The sequence below is a fragment of the Nymphalis io genome, chromosome 29, assembly GCF_905147045.1.
Source record: "Nymphalis io chromosome 29, ilAglIoxx1.1, whole genome shotgun sequence".
NCBI lineage: Eukaryota > Metazoa > Arthropoda > Insecta > Lepidoptera > Nymphalidae > Nymphalis > Nymphalis io.
This window is the reverse complement of record NC_065916.1, coordinates 7,810,617-7,826,406: the sequence shown is the minus strand read 5'-3', so window position 1 is coordinate 7,826,406 and position 15,790 is coordinate 7,810,617. Positions and strand designations below refer to the sequence as shown.

The following is a 15,790-nucleotide window of genomic DNA, read 5'->3' as shown; positions in this document are numbered from 1 at the left end:
TATATATGAGGCCTATAAAATCAAAGGCAGCTAAACGCCTTAATGTCGTAAAATGCGAACTATGGCGCCATCTACAAAATCTATTTTAGTCAGTCCGTAGTTTCATGCAAAAAGCATTTCCAGACAAATTAACTCATGAAAAATAAAAATAAGTATATAATTTTTTTTGCCATCGAATTTGAAAGTAATCTCCTTAAAAGTAGTATTTCTAATTATACACATTTATTAATTAGTTTATTTTAAAAATATGAAAACCTGCCTATAAAATCATTCCTCTCGCTTTCCAACAAGGAACCTCAGCTGATTTTTTTTTTTATTTTTTTTAATCTTAAATATTATATACTATTGTATTATGTCGTATATACTATTGTAGTGTAGTATTCAAGAAATGACTCCTAGAGCACAATGAGAACAGAGAAGACATTGGAGAAAAAACACACAAAACTATTTAAAAAAGAAAGAAAAGAAAAAATACAAAAATATTAATAGAAAATTCGCCTCCAGACAGTGACTCGGAGATCAAAATCAATCCAGACCCTCCTAGATCAGATCCCTTGTTGCTCAACCGGGATCGTCTTCAAATAATGAAAATATAAGATTAACTAAGTTCAATAATGCAATAAATGCATGCGCTACAATCATATGAAGGCTGTAAAGAAACTGAAAGATTAAATTAATTAAGTAAAAAGAGAAAACGATGCTTTGCGTAAACCAAATAATATAACAATATGCTTCAGTTCATCAAGCCAATCATGGACTATTGATCAAAGTAAAATTATAGCTTTACGACGTCTTAGCTGTTTTGAATTTCAAGATTGCAGCGTTCCTTATATTCATAATAAACATTTAGGCTATCTTCATTTTGATAATTACGGTGAAGCACTGGGAGATCAATTTAATTCGGATAGAGCCCTAGACGTCGATAGCAATAATTTACTAAGCATAATTTTAAATACCCTACATAAATCTGACGTTTTGGAAAACTTGAAACCTCTCTCAGGTCCGATCGATTTACAGCTCTCACCTTTAGCAAATACAGCTACCACACCAACAAAGACAAGATCTCCAAAAATTAAGATTTTATCCGATGTCCGTTTTAATTGGGAAAACAATAAATTTTATAAAACACCAAATAATGTATTTTAATAAAAAGCTAGAGTCATATAAAACTATATAAATAAGCACCAGCTACAATTCGAAGCGTTTATCAATTCAAATGAGAAAAAGAAAATAGTTATAATAATTTATTTGACTCAAATGGCAGTGGCGATTTTTTTTTTATATTTGCCGGGAGGGCAAATGACTACTCCACCTGACGGTAAGTGGTATATATCATATCATATATCAACAGCCAATCATTGTCCACTGCTGAACATAGGCCACTCCCAAGGTGCGCCAAAGCTCCCTGTCCTCCGCCTTCCGCAGCCAGCCGGTCCCCGCCGTCTTCTTAAGGTCATCGGTCCACCTGGCTGGAGGGCGCCCTACGCTGCGTTTGCTGATCCGCGGTCTCCACTCTAGGACTCATCTGCTCCAACGGCCATCGGTCCTACGACATACGTGACCAGCCCACTGCCATTTCAGCCTGCTAATTTTGCAAGCTACGTCGGTGACTCCGATTCTTTTCCGGATAATCTCATTTCTGATCTTATCCTTCAAAGATACTCCGAGCATAGCTCGCTCCATAGCACCCTGAGAGACTGAATTTGTGGACTAGTCCGGCAGTTAGTGTCCACGTTTCGGCACCGTATGTCATGGCAGATAAGACGCATAAAATCCCCTGCCCTGCCGATACCGCGACCGCTACCTTGGTCGGGCCTAGCGGGCTTGCTTGTAACTGGGGGTCTTTTTTAGGCGCATTTACCATTGAGGAGGGTTTGCCCATACTCGCCGCGCTGGGCAGGCGTGTTGGCGAGCGCAGTAGGGGGGTATGATAAGGGGGCTCATGGGCTTTGACTGTGACAACGTCAAGCACTACGCTGAACAGAAAAGGACTCAGGGCTGAGCCTTGGTGGACACCAACTATGATCGGGAAAGGGTGTGTGTCGCCAACGGCGGTCCTTACTATCGATTCCGAATTATGGTACATGTCTCGGATAATGTCAATAAAGATATATTATTTAAATATATACTCCAGTTACAGGGCAAAGCAGAGACTGCCTTGCTCTATTAAAGAGTTCGCTAATTGGCAATTGAAAAAAATCCTCAAAACACAATTCAGTGAGAGGAAACATTTTGCCAATCTGCTGACAGAACTAAAACTTTACAGACAGAAAAAAACGAAACTGTAAGCCAGTATGCTCTAAGAATTGAGACCCATCTCTCATAACTATTACCTGAAATATCTATCTCGCACGGTCACTTAAGCCGAGAAATGATAGGCAGAACAGCAGCCATGGAGGAACTAGCACTCCATTAGGGCCGAAACACATAACCGTGTTGCGGCACAAATTCCAGCGTTATGACGTCATATTTGTTGACTGATTCAGTTTGTTTGTAAACAATTACAGTTTTTGCAAAAGGTTTCACAAAATGCAACTGATTCCAGTATAAATGTAATGGAAGGAGATAGAAAGGCCCAAAATGAAATAACAGCATTGCCTCGTTATCAAAGTGAATTACGAAAACGAAAGGCAGATGAGAAGGATGACTTTCAAGAAAATTTGTTGAAAATATTAAAAAACAGCGGAGAATAGACATTTGCATTTTTTCAAGGGGATTTTACCATCTCTTCAATCTTTGAACGATCATCAAACAGTAATATTTCAAAGTCGAGTACTTCAAATACTAACGGACATTCTTCAGCCTTCAATTCAGCAATATACACCTCACGGCTATACTCAAGATTATCAGCATCAGGGCTATAATCAAGGAAATTCATCTCAAAGATACAATAATACTTTTCACAGTGGCTACTACACTTCTACTCCTGGATGTTCGTTTGCTGAACCGAGGACTGCCTCATCCTCACAAATACATTTCTAGCCGCAGCGAGAGGGAATAAAAGGTACCTTTGTGCGGGGCCTGAAGGAAGCAGCTACATCCATCAAGACTGCAGTGGAAGCCCTACATAGTAGATCCTCGTCATCAGAGGTTGCAATTCTGCAGGCTGACACTGTTCGTCTATGCAAAGAAGTGGAAGATTTGCGCAAAGATTTACTAGAGTTGAAGGAACAGGCCGCACGTCCTGCTCAATCTGCCTCATCTTTGGCAACGCCGCAGACCAGTGTTGGCAATTTATCAGCAGAGGAGATAACAGAATCCGTCCAAAGACAAGTTGGAACGATGGTGAACGCGCGTTTTGAGGTGATCGAAGACAGGCTTCTGCCCGAGAAAATTGTTCGCCCTTCTCTGGCGGTTGATCGTCAAGAAGCGGTTATAACAGCAGTCTCTAATGTTCAACCTATAGGCACAACTGCTAAAGAGAAGTTTATAGAATAAGAAAAAAGAAGAAGAAAGACCTAAAATATACTAATACAAACAAAGATAATAAACAATTAACTTCTTCTGTCCCAGACGGCATGTGCGGCCGCGGAAAATAGCTGGACGGAAGTGAAGCGGTTAAACAGGGATTGATCTATGTCAAAATATTAGCCGAAGCTAAAAGCAAGATTGACCTGGCAAGTTGCGGTATCAATGGTTTCCGGTTTAGAAGAAGCAGCAAGTGGGGCTCGAGTTCTTGAAGTACCAAGTGCAGCGAGCAGTGATAAAGCAAGACTCACTTGCTCAAAAACTTAAAGAGGTCTTCTATGAAAGCGTGGCCAATGTCTCAAGAACAACAACATGCGCAAAGATACTAATCCATGGCTTGGATGACTCTGTCTCGACCGAGGAAGTGATTGATGCAATAGCCAAACACGGTTCTTGCTCAAAGTTAGTGAAAGTGGGAGAAATTCTTCTTTCCCCAAAGGGCTTTGGAAACGTCTGGGTACGATATCCTATTATTGCTGCGAAATGATTGAGCAGCGTCGGTTGCTTACAAGTAGGATACCCGGCCTCGACCATATTACTAATAAAGTAATTAAATACTTACCCGCCCAGATTCTTTGCTTATTAGTAGCAATATTCAACGCCATTATGGCAGGCTGCTCCTTCTCAGACCAGACGACCACCGTTATCGGTATTTACAAGCCCGGTAAGCCTAGAAATCTTCCTACTAGTTACCGTCCCATTAGTTTAATTAACTCATTGGGTAAGATATATGAAATGTTAATATTAGCCCGACTCAAAACAGTTATAGAGGTCAATAACCTTCTTATTAACGAGCAATTCGGCTTTAGAGCTGGATACTCGGCTACACATGCAGTGAACTGCGTCACGGAGCACATCTTATTAGGCCTAAATCGACCTCATAGGCCGTGCTACACAGGAGCCCTTTTCTTCGATGTAGCGAATGCCTTCGATAAAGTCTGGCATAACGTACTTATATATAAGTTACATATGCTAGGCATTCCCGTTAGTCTTGTACGTATCGAACACGACTATCTATCGAACCGTACATTCCGGTACAACGTAGAATGCACTCTGTCCTCTACTCGTCCCTTACGAGCCGGAGTCCCTCAAGGATCCGTGCTATCACCCACTCTCTACTCCCTGTACACATCGGACAACCCGAAATGTAAAGATACAGAGCTAGTCCTAGTCGCGGACGATACCGCTATATACACCTGTTCTAGATCCGCTAGATTCATTACTCTCCGCCTTCAGGCCGCGGCCAACGCTCTAAGCGCTTGGTTTCGAACCTGCACTGCAGTATACTTTCGACGGGGTGGCAGTAGAATTAACTCCCTCCGTACCCGTCCGGGGTCAATAACCCTATACGAAAGGCCCGTTCCTTGGCTTAATAAAGTCAAATACTTAGGTGTCATATTAGACCGTGCACTGAGTTTTAGACCTCAAAACACAAATATAAGGAACAAAGTTTTCTTTGTTCTAAGTAGACTATATCCGATGCTATGTAGGCGCAGTAAAATGTCCCTTAGAAATAAGGCGACATTATACAAAGCATGTATTCGTCCCATTCTTACATATGCTAGTGTCGAATTCGCATACACTATTAGGTTTATTATCAACCACAATCACGAAAAAAATATAGAAAACTTCGTGAGTAGTAATTCCTTAAAATTCTTCTAGATCCTATTTCTATAACTCATTAATTTTTGTGAATAAAGGACGTGGAAACCTGGAACGAAGACACTGATTATGTGGCTACCAAAAATATCGTTCATTCTTTGTAAGTAGTGAACGACATATCTGAGCGCGTTGTTGAACCAATGAAGAACAAAAGCAATATTTGCTTTTGTTGGTGAAAGAGTGTAGGAAAAAGTACCCTCATACTAGCAAGGCAAACCTTGTATCTTAAAAATAAATGATTCATATATTTAAATAATATCTCAATTTATAATATCAACAATAATTTTGTATTTTTTTAATGTCCTGACTTATTAATAAAAGAATCCAACAAATATAGATTTTGAGTTTTTATTTAAAATTCAAACCTTTGTAGCGACGCTTAAATGTCATAAAAATTTAAAAAAAAATACTGAAATCGTTTCTTATGGGTGTATATAATCAAATTAAGTATTGCCCCGGGAAATCAAAGAAGAAAATTTTTTCCTTAGAAACAAGGACCACGCAATAAACTCCAATAATGATAACCATGTATGTTCAATCCGACAAATATATTTTATTTCATAATTATTTCGACAAATAAGTAAGATTGAAGTTTGTAGTTTCAGACAAAAATCCGCGCCGGCGAATCAGTGGGCATACAGTACACTGATAAAGATTTCTCGTTGTCATAATGTAATTATTTTATTTAATATATTTCTACTGGTGGTAGAGCTTTGCAAGCTCGTCTGGGCAGGTACCGACCACTCATCAGATATTCTACCGCAAAACAGCAGTACATGGTATTAATGTGTTCCGGTTTGAAGGGTGAGTAAGACAGTGAAATTGCAGGAACATAACATCTTGGTTCCCAAGGTTGGTGGCGCATTGGTAACATTTCTTACAATGCCAATGTAATATACTGTCGTATAGTATAGCATACCGTCGTAAGTGGTCACCAACGGCCATATACATTGACCACCTGACGAGGTGGCCCATTTGCTCGTCCGCTTACCTATACTGTTTTATATTGTTATTAGGTTGCACAAAGCACTACCGCCAGGTTTTGCTATTCATTTAAAAATAACAATCAACAGGAACCTTTAAAAATATTAGTTGAATTTTACTTACGGATTTCAAAGATGTGTAGACTCTTCAACTTCTCCATCACCGACTGCATACTGTTACTGAAATGTAAATAAAAAACAAATGAAAACACAAATATTTGTTAAAAACGTAACATCAGCCATGTTAAAAAGAAAATTTTGATATCTTTCTATTGATTTATGTAAAAAATACTTATTGGAACAACCGGAATAAAACAAATGTTAGTGATTTTTTTTTTAAATTGATTATTTTGATTATGGTTTGTTAATTATATATAAAAAAGTATCCATTTGGTTACTTTAATAAATTGAAACCTTGAAAATAAGTAAGATATACTCACACATTAGAAGACAAAATCATTCAGGGCTATATCTCTTGATGACTGTGTTGTGTTATCTGCAAAGCAAACCTTCCAGAGTGCACACCATTCTGAATAAAAAATATATAAAAAGTTATTATCAAAATACACATAATTATGTAAAAATGCCTGTAATTGAACTTACCCTACCGTAACAGCCTGTGAATGTCCCACTGCTGGGCTAAAGGCTTCCCCTCTCCTCTTATTTAGGAGAAGGTTAGGAGCTTATTTTACCACGCTGCTCCAATGCGGGCTTGTGGAATATACATGTGGCAGAATTTCAGTGAAATTAGACACATGCAGGTTTCCTCACGATGTTTTCCTTCACCGTCAAGCACGAGATGAATTATAATCACAAATTAAGCACATGAAAATTCAGGGGTGCTTGCCCGGGTTTGAACCCACGATCATCGGTTAAGATTCACGCGTTCTTACCACTGGGCCATCTCGGCTCGGTCGTTTTTGACATATTAGCATTCCTCGAAGTAATACCGAGATTAGCAACAATCAGAATCGTGACTACGTTTCACGTGGAAGAGGCCATTCCGGAGGCAACCGAGCAGCCCGCAACGCGCAACGCGCATATCAACGATTAAATGAGCGCCAGATGATAGCAGATTGGTCATATGAACCTGAACGATATGATCCAAGAAGGGAGGTCAACCGCAGTCCAACACAACGATCAAATGTATTTAAGAAGCCGAAGACCCCAAAACCTGTTTCAGTGCAGGAAGTTAAATTCGATACGGTAGAAGAGCCCTTACAAGATGAGCCTCCCTATGACATTGGTCCGCACTCTATATTAATTCCTGACATTGACAAATATTGTCAGAATTTTGAATTTTCTGAATTTATTTCTTTGGTAAATGAAAAGTGCGTGGCATAGACCCAAGATTACAAGAGATACCTACCAATCTCCATGTTAACGCATGCAATGGCAACACATCTAAATCTAGAAATTCTAGAAAAGGCAAGGAAATCCGGTCAGAACGTGCTTAATTTAAGAACAGACGCTAGGGAAATACTACCTGAATAATTGTATATATTATTGATCAAATTTTGATAATATTAACGAACATAATATTCTTATTAGATTACTGGATAACGCGAAGTGTTTTTAATAGAATTGTCACGAGAATGACAAGATCAGACGAACTACCACTGGTTCTCTGGACAGACCTTTTAATACATACGTTGATAAATTGGTTCTGTGATATTCGTGATGATGAAACAAATTGTAGTAGTAGTGAAATAGTAACGAACACTTCGATTGCAACCAAACTAAGATGAAAACGATGAATTGAAATTTTATTATATTATTGTTAGAGAGATCATAGCAAAATTATAATTTTCTCTAATAAAATCTTTATTCAAAATAAATAATCGGTTATTGTAAATTGACATTCATATTAAAACTACTGGAATCGATATTCGTTTAAAATGCTGCCAGCATTTTATAACCTTCATCAAGTATAAACTTTCGCTTAATTTCCGTTTTCAATCGGATATAATATTATACGGACAAATTTATTTTTTCAAATTCAAATTTATAAATTCATTTAGCTGGTACATTTGAGTTTTGAAAACAGTTATTCATTTGTTTTTTTTTTTTTGTATTATTTTTTTCTTTGGCGTCGCTTATAACCGCACAATGGAAAAATAAATAAATCGGTATATTTACGGGTACGAGTTCTACCGTGTCACCAGTGCTGCAGAAACAGCTCCAAGGATTAATGATGTGTACGGCTCTGGTATCGCAAAAGAAAGCACGGTACGTTTTTGGTTTCAACGATCTCGTTCTAGAAATTTCGACCTTCAGAACCAACCCTGTTTACGGCCGAAGACCAATATGGAAAATGAAGAATAACAGGCTATTGTGGAAGCGGATCCATCACAAAACACTTCAGAGATAGCTGCAGGCTTCGGGATAAGTGATAAAACTGTATTAATCCACTTGAAGCAAATCGGGAAAGTGTGCCCTAAACGAAAATTGACTCAGAAAAAGTTACTTGTGTAAGACTAAGTCAGATTGTAATATATAATATTAGATGTGATACGAATTAATATTAAATATTACTGGAGAGTATCTGTCATTTTTTATATTAATTAATAATAATCTATATTTTTATTCTGACAAGAAGAACATTGACAAATACTCTTTATGGCGGGAAACTGATTGAATTCTCTTTACGAGCATTGCGGATTTCGTGTTGAGATCTAGTTTTTACAATTCAGAAGTGAAAAGAATACAACACACACAGTTAATTAGAAAAAAGAAAAATTAATTATGGAATACGAAAATATTCGAAACTCAACTTTGGACAATGCATTGAATCCAAAGCTAAAACTGCATGCAAAAAACTTGATATCCTCAATAAGGTCAAACAGTACTTCACACCGGAACAGCTTCTGACCATATATCAAGATTAAGTCAGATCGTGCATGGAGTACTGCAGCCATTTCTGGGACGGCTCTGCTAAGTACCAGCTTGAGGCTTTGGATTCAGTGGATCGTCGTGCTTGAAGGCTCATTGGCGACCAGACACTGGTCGCAAAACTCCAGACCTTGAAACACCGTCGTAAGGTTGCCTGTTTGTCGGTTTTCTACAGAATATATTTCGGAGTGTGCCCGGGACTATTTAATTTGGTTCCTCCGTCACCTTTTTACCATAGAACTGCGAGGCATCGTAAAGATCTGCACCCGTCCGTTGTTGATGTATCTAAGACACGTACGAAACGATTTGCTTCCTTGTTTCTGATACGCACCACTAAGATCTGGAATACCCTCCACCTACAATAGGGGTACCTTCAAGTCTAGAGTGAATAGGCATCTTCTAGGCAAGCGCGCTCCATCTTAGACACCTGTCACCTGCCATCAGGTGTGATAACAGTCAAGCGCTAGCTTAAATACTCAAAAAAAAAAAGGAAATGCGGCACTCGTGTTTTGTTAGATAACCGCATAGAGCGCCGCTACAGACACGAGGAAACTTGAGGACTCCGCCCCATCGGATGAGCAGTTTAACGTACCAGAGCTGGCTGCAAGGTGAGGATCCATAGAACCGAACCTTCCCCTCAACCCAACCACCCCTTGCGACGGCTCATTCTAACCGGCGCAAGGAGATCCTACCAGAAAACCCCTTACCCTAACCCAGGGTATGTTTAAGGGTATGGTTTTAGGTACTGTGTGCAGTAAACAGCCACAGTTTCATGACCAGGGGAAGAGTTTTCGTGCCCCGTGGCCCGTGTGAGAGCCTATAAAGAAGTTCACGCGGGAATACCCCCTTACAAAAACAAGATGTCGAAGAGTGCAAAAATTCTGATAACAACAGCAATTGATCTTCAAGCTGTATTGCCTTGTCCTCTCGGTCAATCGTCCTCGTCATCGAGCTGAAAATATTAATATTAACATCTTGTGTATGGTGGCAAATACGTGTGCTGGCAACACTGAGCACGTGGACACATGTCTACGACGCTGCACTAAATGCCGTGTACGGTGCACCGGATGTTAGTTTATATTTTGCTGTTGGTTGTTCGCACGTGTTCATAAAAATCGTCATGATCGTAGAAAAAAGCAGAAGATCTTTCCAAAGACATCCTCCTTCTAGAGAAAATTGGATAAGAACTGGCGGAGTTGTTAGGGTTATAAATTATTAGAAAATAACCTTAAAACCAAGGAAACGCGGAACTCGTGTTTTGTCTAACCCAGGGTATGTTTAAGGGTATGGTTTTTGGTACTGTGTGCAGTAAACAGCCACAGTTTCATGACCAGGGGAAGAGCGTGTGCCCCGTGGCCCGTGTGAGAGCTTATAAAGAAGTTCACGCGGGACTACCCCGTTACAAAAACAAGATGTCGAAGAGTGCAAAAATTCTGATAACAACAGCAATGTGGCAATATTTGATCTTCAAGCTGTATTGCCTTGTCCTCTCGGTCAATCGTCAGCATTTATTTATAAAAGTAAACTAAACTTTACAGTCTCAAATATTAAGGATAAGAAAACATTTTGTTACTTTTGGCACGAGGGAAAGCGAGGAGCCACTGAAATAGGGGTTCTTGTTTGTAAAACTTTTTAAAAGAAAGTTCTTCGAATTACCCAAATTCAGACATAATTTTTATCTCAGATAACTGTTGCGGTCAACAAAAAAAACAAATACATTTAAGTTTGTTACTTATTAGATCTATAACATACAAGTTCTTAATTCGTGGACACACTCAAAACGAAGCGGATGCCGCCCACTCGATAATAGAGAAAAACATTCGTCAAGCAAAACAATCTGGACCAATTTATACCCCAGATCAGTACGCAGGTCTAATCCGTAATGCTAAAAAGAGTGGTAATAGTTTCATTGTGAATGGAATGAACTTTAAAACCTTTACGATTTAAATCTTAAATAGTTAATTTCTAATTATATTAACTTCCACACCGTCAAAAATTGTGATGGCGAACCAATCAGAATTTCCGACAATAAAATAATGAAATCCGTTAAAGTTTCTGATACCTACAAGTACAAAACTGCATATTAAACTGAACTATGAAACGAAGCTAAAATTAAAATTAGTCGTGCAAGCAAGAAAAATAACACTGATATTAACTTATAGCTCTAAGTTGCCAATTGTAAACAATAAAAAGCAAGATATTCAACAGCAAGATAGTCAATTAATTAGAGATAATACAACATTTTATTTGAATAATTTTTTACAAAAGATTAAAGTACAAAGTTTAATTTCAATTAATTCAAAATGAAGAATAAAAGGCTATTGTGGAAGCGGATCCATCACAAAACACTTCAGAGATAGCTGCAGGCGTCGGGGCAAGTGATAAAACTGTATTAATCCACTTGAAGCAAATCGGGAAAGTGTGCCCTAAACGAAAACTGACTCAGAAAAGGTTACTTGTTTAACTTAACTAAGTCAGATTGTACTAAATAATATTAGATGTGATACGAATTAATATTAAATATTACTGGAGAGTATCTGTCATTTTTTATATTTATTAATAATAATCTATATTTTTATTCTGACAAGAAGAACATTGACAAATACTCTTTATGGCGGGAAACTGATTGAATTCCCTTTACGAGCATTGCGGATTTCGTGTTGAGATCTAGTTTTTACAATTCAGAAGTGAAAAGAGTACAACACACACAGTTAATTAGAATAAAGAAAAATTAATTATGGAATACGAAAATATTCGAAACTCAACTTTGGACAATGCATTGAATCCAAAGCTAAAACTGCAGGCAAAAAACTTGGTATCCTCAATACGGTCAAACAGTACTTCACACCGGAACAGCTTCTGACCATATATCAAGATAAAGTCAGATCGTGCATGGAGTACTGCAGCCATTTATGGGACGGCTCTGCTAAGTACCAGCTTGAGGCTTTGGATTCAGTGGATCGTCGTGCTTGAAGGCTCATTGGCGACCAGACACTGGTCGCAAAACTCCAGAACTTGAAACACCGTCGTAAGGTTGCCTGTCTGTCGGTTTTCTACAGAATATATTTCGGAGTGTGCCCAGGAACTATTTAATTTGGTTCCTCCGTCACCTTTTTACCATAGAACTGCGAGGCATCGTAAAGATTTGCACCCGTCCGTTGTTGATGTATCTAAGACACGTACGAAACGATTTGCTTCCTTGTTTCTGATACGCACCACTAAGATCTGGAATACCCACCACCTCCGTTTTTCCCACCACCTACAATAGGGGTACCTTCAAGTCTAGAGTGAATAGGCATCTTCTAGGCAAGCGCGCTCCATCTTAGACACCTGTCACCTGCCATCAGGTGTGATAACAGTCAAGCGCTAGCTTAAATACTTAAAAAAAAAAAGAAATGCGGCACTCGTGTTTTGTTAGATAACCGCATAGAGCGCCGCTACAGACACGAGGAAACTTGAGGACTCCGCCCCATCGGATGAGCAGTTTAACGTACCAGAGCTGGCTGCAAGGTGAAGATCCATAGAACCGTACCTTCCCCTCAACCCAACCACCCCTTGCGACGGCTCATTCTAACCGGCGCAAGGAGATCCTACCAGAAAACCCCTTACCCTAACCCAGAGTATGTTTAAGGGTATGGTTTTAGGTACTGTGTGGAGTAAACAGCCACAGTTTCATGACCAGGGGATGAGTTTTCGTGCCCCGTGGCCCGTGTGAGAGCTTCTAAAGAAGTTCACGCGGGACTACCCCGTTACAAAAACAAGATGTCGAAGAGTGCAAAAATTCTGATAACAACAGCAATTGATCTTCAAGCTGTATTGCCTTGTCCTCTCGGTCAATCGTCCTCGTCATCGAGCTGAAAATATTAATATTAACATCTTGTGTATGGTGGCAAATACGTGTGCTGGCAACACTGAGCACGTGGACACATGTCTATGACGCTGCGCTGAATGCCGTGTAAGGTGAAACTAACATCCGGTATGTTAGTTAATATTTTGCTGTTGGTTGTTCGCACGTGTTCATAAAAATCGTCATGATCGTAGAAAAAAGCAGAAGATCTATCCAAAGACATCCTCCTTCTAGAGAAAATTGGATAAGAACTGGCGGAGTTATTAGGGTTATAAATTATTAGAAAAGAACTTTAAAACCAAGGAAACGCGGAACTCGTGTTTTGTCATATAACCGCATAGGACGCCACTACAGACAAGAGGAAACTTGAGGACTCCGCCCCATCGGATGAGCAGTTTAACGTACCAGAGCTGGCTGCAAGGTGAGGATCCATAGAACCGAACCTTCCCCTCAACTCAACCACCACTTGCGACGGCTCATTCTAACCGGCGCAAGGAGATCCTACCAGAAAACCCCTTACCCTAACCCAGGGTATGTTAACGGGTATGGTTTTAGGTACTGTGTGCAGTAAACAGCCACAGTTTCATGAACAGGGGAAGAGCGTGTGCCCCGTGGCCCGCGTGAGAGCTTATAATTAAGTTCATTTTGTTGCTTTTGGCACGAGGGAAAGCGAGGAGCCACTGAAATAGGGGTTCTTGTTTGTAAAACTTTTTAAAAGAAAGTTCTTCGAATAACCCAAATTCAGACATAATTTTTATCTCAGATAACTGTTGCGGTCAACAAAAAAAAAACAAATACATTTTAATTTGTTACTTATTAGATCTATAACATATAAGTTCTTAATTCATGGACACACTCAAAACGTAATCTGGACCAATTTATACCCCAGATCAGTACGCGAGTCTAATCCGTAATGCCAAAAAGAGTGGTAATAGTTTCATTGTGAATGGAATGAACTTTAATAACTTGACGATTTAAATCTTAAATAGTTAGTTTCTAACGATATTAACTTAAACACTTAAAAGTAGGAAATATATGGAATTTACACCGACTATTTGTGCCGTTATCTTTGCAGTTCACAATACAACAACATCTATTATTAGGTTTTTTATTTTTATTTATTACGAACTCCGTGCGAATTGACATTACTTTCAAGGATTGTTGCGTATTTCTGCCACGGTAAGCGCTGCGATCACTACTATACCCCCACCAGGTACTTCGCACATAGCGAATACAACTATCGACTTCAATTTCATTAATAGCATTTAAACAGAAGTACAGCAACTTTGTGCGGTTGCCAATTTGCCAGGGTTGCCAATTTTTATAAATATACAGAATGTGTAATAATTTAGTTATTTTATGTATCCAGATTTTATAAAAGTTTGCCTCGTACAATTGGATACAAAAATTAAAATTCGAATTCTTTGCAAGATTTAAAACATCATTAAGTTTATTAAAGCTAGACTGAACGCTTCGAATTTTAAGATCAACAAAAATATTGTTATTTTCGTATTCATTTAATAAACTTTTGATCACAAAATAAAAATAAGTTTACCAATCAACAAAAAATCCGAAGAAAGCGCGGAGGGAAACATGCAAGAAGTACAAGCGGAGGTCCACAATCAACCATCGCGACCACGCCGGTTGCTGCCTGAAGATGCTGCGGTTGCGGACGAGCCGACTTCAGGAACGGCCGAATTAGCTGAAGGATAGACCCGAGGGGGGAGGGGGGGGAGGCGTGTCTTTGTGTCGTCAGAGTGGCGTGATTTCGGTCCGAGGTAAAGAGGGGAACACAAGCAGGGGAGCCGAGACACCGGCAGGCGACAGTTTTGCGCACGGCTTGCATGCTTGCGTCATTAGTATTGTTTAATAACTCTGGTATATGCTCTTTGCCGACGACATTGTTTTCGTTGGTGAAAATGCAACCGAGGTGGAGAGCAAGCTAGAAAAATAGCGAGAAAGATTGGAGATAGTCGGTTTGAAAACTAGCAGGACCAAAACGTAACGTCTGTTTTGCGATTTCGATAGTATCTCCAATTTTTCTCACATAGCTTTAAACGGTGTCCATTTACAAGTATGCTCAGAATATCGTTACCTAGGTTCATCAATCCAAAACGATGGTTACAATAACAGAGAATTGAGGAACCGGATAAATGCAGGGCGAATGAAATGGCGACAGGTCTCTGGGAGCATTTGTGACCCACGAATGCCATTGAAGATCAAAGGGAAGATTTATAACACCTGTCGTGATGTCGATGGTTCTGAATGTTGGGCAGCAACAGAAGAGGAAGTAAAACTATAAAACTGACAGAGATGCGAATGTTAAGAGGGACATGCGGTGTATCTAGCATAGACAAAATAAGAAATGAGTATATCAGAGAAAATAGCACAAATAGATCAAAAGTTGAAAGAGTAATAGATTAGCGTGGTATGGGTATGTGATGAGGACGAAAAAAAAGCATGTTACTAGAAGGGTGATGAGAATGAATCTCGATGGATATAGGGGACGGGGGAGGCCGCAGACAGTGTGAAAGGATATGTGTATGAAAGTAATAAGTATTAAGATGACGAGTGACAGAATTGACAGCAGTGGACGGAACATACATGTTTGATGAAATATTATTCGGACTGCTAAGACAAAATAACTCTTATTAGAGCTGTCTTTAAAAACGCAACGTCATAAAGTAAAATATATATATTTAATAGTATAATAGGTCTCAATTTGAAAACAGCGGAAGAAGATCTATCCAAAGACGAGAAAGTTGGAACCTAAGAAACACGGCACACGTGTTTTGTCATATAACCGCATAGGGCGCCGCTTCAGACACGAGGAATCTTGGGGACTCCGCCCCATCGGATGAGCAGTTTAACGTACCAGAGCTGGCTGTAAGGTAAGGATCCATAGAACCGAACCTTCCCCTCAACCCAACGACCTCTT

The 15,790-nt window shown here is 39.3% G+C and overlaps 1 long non-coding RNA gene across 1 annotated transcript in view; it reads right to left on the bottom strand.

Annotated features, from left to right (window-relative positions):
* The window catches only part of LOC126779767 (uncharacterized), a 49,022-nt gene that overhangs the window by 10,538 nt on the left and 22,694 nt on the right, over positions 1-15,790 (bottom strand). Inside the window, exons 5-6 of the long non-coding RNA XR_007670397.1 lie at positions 6,554-6,642; positions 6,238-6,293 (exon numbers count right to left, since the gene is read on the bottom strand). This is a non-coding gene — a long non-coding RNA (uncharacterized LOC126779767). The remainder of the gene's footprint in view (positions 1-6,237; positions 6,294-6,553; positions 6,643-15,790) is intronic.